Raw genomic sequence first — 6581 nt, 5'->3', positions numbered from 1 at the left:
GCATGTGCCACCATGGGTACTCTTTTTGAGTTTTTAACTTAAGAATATGGTGTTTAGATAGCTGTAAATGATAGTGTACATATTTGTATGTGTGTTCTGTTTGGGTCTAATCAGTCCAACATGAACTCATTTGGCTTCTCCTTTTGTGTCAGGTATATCAGGGCAGAGTTTCCACACAGGGTACAGTTCAGCATTATCTGGGGAGTTGTGACAGAATGCAGAACCCTGGGCCCAATGCCAGGAAACTGGCTCAATGAGATCAGGTTGGGCCTGGGCATCTGCATTGTAACCAGCTCTTCGGGCAGCAGCTGATGGAGGAGCTCCTGGATCTCACTTTAAGAAATCCTAATGTGTGGGAAAGTGAGATGGCTCGGTGGTTAAGAATACTGGCTGCTTTTGCAAAGGACCTGGGTTCAGTTCCCAGCACAAATGTGGCAGCTAACAACCATCCATAATTCCGGTTCCAGGGGATTCAATGCCCTCTTTTTGCTTCTGTGAGCACTACACACACAATGGTGCACTTCACATACATTCAGGGAAAACACAAAGTAATAAAATATTTAAAGAGTAGGGCTGGAGAGATGGCTCAGTGGTTAAGAGCACTGACTGCTCTTGTAGAGGACCCGGGTTTGATTCCCAGCACCCACACGGCGGCTACGAACCATCCTTAACTCTAGTTCCAGGGGAATCCAAAGCCCTCTTCTGACCTCTGTGGCACTGCATGACACGGCTGCACTCACATACATGCAGGCAATACACTCATACACATAAATTAAAAATAAATAGATAAAATATAGAAAGCATAAGATTACAAGGGAATGAATTATATTGAAGATATAGTTACTGAAACACTTTGAAAATGAAGCTGTGATTTAATAATAGGTAAGTTTTTGTTAAAACAGTAAGATCTGGTAGTAGCTTTAATAAATGTTCTATTTCTTAAAATATTTTTTGTTTTCTGACCTTTCCTTTGGAGACTCTAAACACATGTGTATTAGGTTGCCTGAGGATGCTCTGCTCGCTCAAGCTCTTGCTTGTTGTTCCCCCTCCCTTCTCCATTATTTTGTTACAGTGGCAGAACTAAGTTGCTGTGATGGACACTCTATTCTCTAGGCTGGAATATTCACTGACTGTCCTTTAGTTTTCCTTTGAGGTCATCTCTAAGCATTGTTAATAAGCATCCTTTAGTCTAGGGCTCTCTTTGCCCCTCTTCCAGGTGACCCACGAATGACAAGGTTTTCCCTTCAGGCTGGTAGGAAAAGGAATTACTCCTGGGCATGGATCAGCTTCAGTTTTTGTTCCCTGGGCTCTTCCAGTGGTTCTTCCCCAGCCTAGGATGGTTTCTTCACAGCCCATGCTAATGATTCAGCAGGATGCCAGGGTCACATCACATCCACAGTCCTTTGCATTTCCCAGCAAGCAGTTCTGTCTCTTTTCCTGTCCTCAGCCCTGGGAGTTCTGGCTCTTGAATCCTCAATTCTGCTATCACTCTCCATGCAGTAAGTGGTCACTGAGCCCCAGTAGCTTGTGCCCTGTGCTCCCTGGGGTCTGATATGTGACACATGTTTCATAAATGCTACTCAGATGATTGTATTAAAGACAGGAGGGAAGAAAATTCCATTTCTGTTTCTGTCAGAGCAAACTAAATGCTACATTTAACTTTTTTTGTGTGGTGTTGGTGATTGAACCCAGGGCCTCATACATACTAGGCAAGTACTCTACCACTACATTACATCCCTAAGTCCCTAGGTGATGCATTCAAAAGAAGAAATCATTGTAATGTATCTTCACAGCAACAGAATGTAACATGAAAATATTTTACCTTTTGTTGGTGGTCAAGTGATAGGCACTTCTAAAACCATGCAGTGGTCACTGTAGGGAATGCTAAGTTTCAACTACAGATCAGTAAGGATGGAATATTTTTTCCACACCAATAGAACCTTCCTGTGCATTATTTTTCTGTTGCTGTGATAGAACACCATGACCAAAAGTGCCGTGTGGAAGAGTTTATTTGGGTTATGGTTCCATAGGAAGAGTCCATCATGGTGGGGAGATGTGGCAACAGGCAGTCAGAGCTGGAAAGTAAGAGCTCACATCTCTGACCACAAACACCAGGCAGAGAGTGCAAACTTGAAGAGGGGCAGGGCTTCAAAGTCAGCCCCCAGTGTGACCTGCTTCCTCCAGCAAAACTATACTTCCTAGAGACTCTATGACCTCCTCAAACAGCACCACTAACTGGGGACCAAGTGTTCACATATTTGAGCCTATGGGGGACATTCTATTTCAAACCACCACACTTCCTAATCTTATACCAGTTCCCTGGGGGTGCCACCCAAGACCCTTGCCACCAGAGCTCTCTAGCTAGGGTACTAACAGCCACTTTTTTCTCCCGATGAAATAGTCAAGGACATTTAACTACACACACTGTTAATTGCTCTGTGGCATATTCCAAACATAGTTCCATACAGTATATAAAATAAGCTGCTCTTTTTCCTCAGCAGGCAAAACGCAGAAAAAAAAAAATCCCCTTCTTCTCAACGTGGCACCCATGCTTCATCACCTCAGCTTGTTGCAGTTCTCAGGCCTGCTCAGGGTCTCTGGATTCTTTGTGAGTAGGAGATGGTAACTAGCCTGAACCCCAGCCTGGACCTCAAGCAGGCCAGACCTTGGAGGAGTCTCGGACTCCAAGTGAACACAGTGCCCAGGCATTCCAGAGCCACGAGGGCCTCTTTCCTAACAGCACTGCACTTTTAGTGTAAACTGCTTATGACAAAAGATGATCCCTGACTTGCTTCCTTGCATAGTTTTATTATTGTTTTTGGTTTTTAAACCCAATTCTGAGGCTGGGAATGTAGCTCAGCTGGTACTATATAACTGGGTGTGGTGGAGCACACTTCTGATCTCAACAATAGGGAGGTGGAGCAAAGGATCAAGGTCACTCTCAGCTACTTAGGGAGTTTGAGGCCAGCCTGAGTTACTTGAGATCCTGTCTCAAACAAACAAACAAACAAAACTCAAACCCACCAGTCTGTATTTGTTCATGAAAACAGTCCCCACTAGACAGTCCCTTCTTCACTCATCACTCACACTTGTCCTTGAAAGTTTGGGCTGTGCTGCCATCCACTGAATAAAGACCAGGCTGTCCTCTGGGACTGACTTGTAAGCCTTCCCAATGCCAGGCTGTCACTCCATTATGCTTTAAAATAAAAAAGCCAGGCGTGGTGGTGCACAACTTTATTCCCAGCACTCGGAAGGCATAGGCAGGCAAATCTCTGTGAGTTCAAGGCCAGCCTGGTCTACATAGTGCCAGGTCAGCTGGGGTTCCAGGGAGACTCTGTCTCAAAAAAAAAAAAAAAAAAAAAAAAAAAAAGAAAAGAAAAGAAAGAAAATGAAGAAAGTAAGTTGGTTAAATTCTTTTTGTTGTTTTATGAGACAGGGTCTCTCATGTAGCACAGGCTGGCCTCACACTTGATATATGTTCAAGGATGATCTCAAACTTTTTTATGTGTATGCTTGTATTACCTGCATATAGGTAAGTGCACCTGTGCCATTCAATGCCCTCGGAGGACAGAAGAGGCTGTTGATTCCCTGGGATTGGAGTTACAGACAGTTGTTAGCTGCCATGTGGGTGCTGGGATTTGAACCTAGGTCTTCTGTAAGAACAACCAGTGTTCTTAACCGCTGAGCCCCCTAATCTTGAACTTCTAATCCTCCTGCGTCCTCCACCTGCAGAATGCAGGGATATCAAGTGAGCACCACCTCAGTCAGTTTATGCAAAGATGGTTGGAGACAGAACCCAGATCTTCTTTGTACATGCTAGGTAGGCAAGCACTCTGTCAACTGAGCTATACCCTCAGTCCTAATTTTTACACTAATTTAAGAACTTTATTTGTTGATTTATTCATTTATTGGTGCTGGGGATAGAATCTGAGCTTTTGAGCATGCCAGGCAAGCACTATATCACTGAGATCCTGGAACTCAATTGCTTACATGTCAGCTCCAAACAAGACAAGCCCATCAGAGGAAACATTTAAGTGCCATAGCAGACTAGCACAGAACATGTCAGAAAGTAGGCCTTGCAGATATTTACGGACTAGTCAAAGATCCAATGTACACATTTGTTTCAAATACATCTTATATTAATGTTCCTGCTATACTGCTTTCCTTCAAAAAGCCCAAAAATATGACACAGCTTCTTAGAGTTTTTAAAAAGAGCTTAGGGAGATGTTCAAATCTTTAGTTTATGTGGAAAATCTGAGGCCTGGAACAGTGAAGGGATGGGCCCCAGGTCCTGTGTGTGCTACTGAGGAGTACTGAGGTGAGCTCTCTTCTTGGAAGAAAGTGCAGTCAAGGTGGGAAGGGAGCTGAGGGAATGCTGGGAAAACAGCAGCAGGAGACACCAGGGCTGGTCAGTAGGAAGGTGTGATGTGATACTATCCAATGGGTATTCAATACATGGGCAGGGCAAGATTAGAGTCAGGAGACCACTGGAAGGGCTGGTGTATGGTCAGGCCCAGAGTGAGACAAGGAAGGAAGGCCTTGATGGGTGGAGTCCATGCAGAAGGAAAGAGGGAAGAGATAACCCTCACCTTTGGGTGCAAGTCTGGGAGGATGGTCTCAGAAACAGCTGTGAAGAAGGCAGGAGGGAAGGGTGGCCTACTGATCAGGCATGCACTCTCCAGGGCCCAGGACAGAGCCTCGAATATGCTGCCTGAGCCCCTGCTGCTCTGTTCCAGTGTGGGCTCCACTATATACAAGTCTGTGACCTTGAGTAAAGGATAAGACTGAGTTCCAGTTTAACCATCTGTAAAACAGGGTAATAGGGGCTGGAGAGATGGCTCAATGGTTAAGAGTACTGACTGCTCTTGCAGAGGACCCAGGTTCAGTTCCCAGCACCCACATGGCGAATAACAACAGTTTTTAACTCCAGTTCCAGGGGATCTGACACCCTCTTCTGACCTCTGTGGGCATTGCTTGACATGGGTGCACGTACACGCATGCAGGCAAAACACTCATAACACGTAAAATAGAAAATTTTAAAAAATGCGGTAATAACTATCTCTAGGATCCCAGGTAAGATTAGTTTACATGAGATTAGCTTACATGACACAGTGAAGGCAGTCTGGCCAGCCACCAGTTGGCAGTGGCCTCACTGGTTCCCTTGAGTCTTGCAATTTCCTGTCCTTGTCAGTAGCGTTCAGCAGTAGGAGTTATTTCTAGCTGGACCATCTATGTAAAGGGAAAAATCTTTTTTTTTTTTTTTTTGGTTTTCTTACAGGGTTTCCCTGTAGCCCGTTGGCCTGAAACTTGCTATGTAGACCAGGCTGGCCTTGATTTCACACAGATCCACTTGCCTCTGCCTGCTGAGTGTGACTGGCTAAAGGGAAATTATTTTATCTTATGGGTGTTTGTGGTAAAGTTTAAAACTTTCCAGGCTAGGGCTGGAGAAATGGACTAGCCTTTAAAGGCTCAAGCTCACGACCTAAACAGCATAACTTTACCAGGATGAAAGGGTCTTAAAAGAGCTAGCATTAAGGCTAGAGAGACAGCTCAGTGGTAAGAGCACCGATTGCTTTTAGAGAGGACTCGGGGTTTGATTCCCAGCACCCATATGGCAGCTAACAACCATTCATAACCCCAGTTCCAGGGGATCCAATACCTTCTTCTGACCTCCACAGGCACTGCATGACATGTGCACTTACACACATTCAAGAAATATACTCATACACATAAAAATACACATAAAGGTATGGGGACACATACCTTTAATCCCAGCACTTGTAGAGGCAGTTGGAGGTCAGCCTGATTTACATAGTGAATTCCAGGCCAGCTGGGGCTACTGGGAGACCCTATCTCAAAAAAGTCACCTCTATGCAATTACTCACCATAGTAATGTCCAAAAGATACAGCTACCATGTGTGTCAAAGGACTCCCAGACTTTAGGGCCATCACAGGTAGGACTGTGGGGCTGTCCTGGGAAGAGGAAGAAAGTCCTTCTACCTCTTTGATAAGAACTGCTCCCTTTTAAGAGGAATTCATGTATTGGATGTTGCTGTTGTACTGGAGACTGATCCCATGGTCTTGAAGTGGGTAGCCAGTGCTCTACTTATGAGATACAGACCCAGCTCTTCTTTTATTTGGAAACAGCGTCTTGATAAACTGCCAGGATGAGCCTTGAACTTATGATCCTCTTTCCAAGTAGCTGGGATTACAGCATGCACTACCATTTCCTTCTTCTCCTTTTCCTCTTCCTCCTCGTTTTTAAGGCAGGGTCTTAGTAGGATATTGTCCAGGCTGGTCTCAAACTCCCATTCAAGTAATCTTCCTACATCAGCCTCCCAAATGCTGGGATTACAGACAGGTCCACTACACTCAACAAAATATATTATTTGAAGAAAATGTTCCAGTGTTTTTGAAAACTCTTACAATCAGAAATTTAATAAATATATCAGATTGACCCAAGTGTGGTGGCACACACCTTTAATTCCACAACTTGGAAGGCAGAGGCAGGCTGATCTCTCTGATATCACAGCCAACTTGGTCTACATGGTAAGTTCCAGGCCAGCTGGCTGCTGAGAGAC

Source organism: Nannospalax galili, unplaced genomic scaffold (assembly GCF_000622305.1).
Source record: "Nannospalax galili isolate Female #2095 unplaced genomic scaffold, S.galili_v1.0 scaffold380, whole genome shotgun sequence".
Lineage (NCBI taxonomy): Eukaryota > Metazoa > Chordata > Mammalia > Rodentia > Spalacidae > Nannospalax > Nannospalax galili.
Note: the sequence above shows the minus strand (reverse complement) of the source record.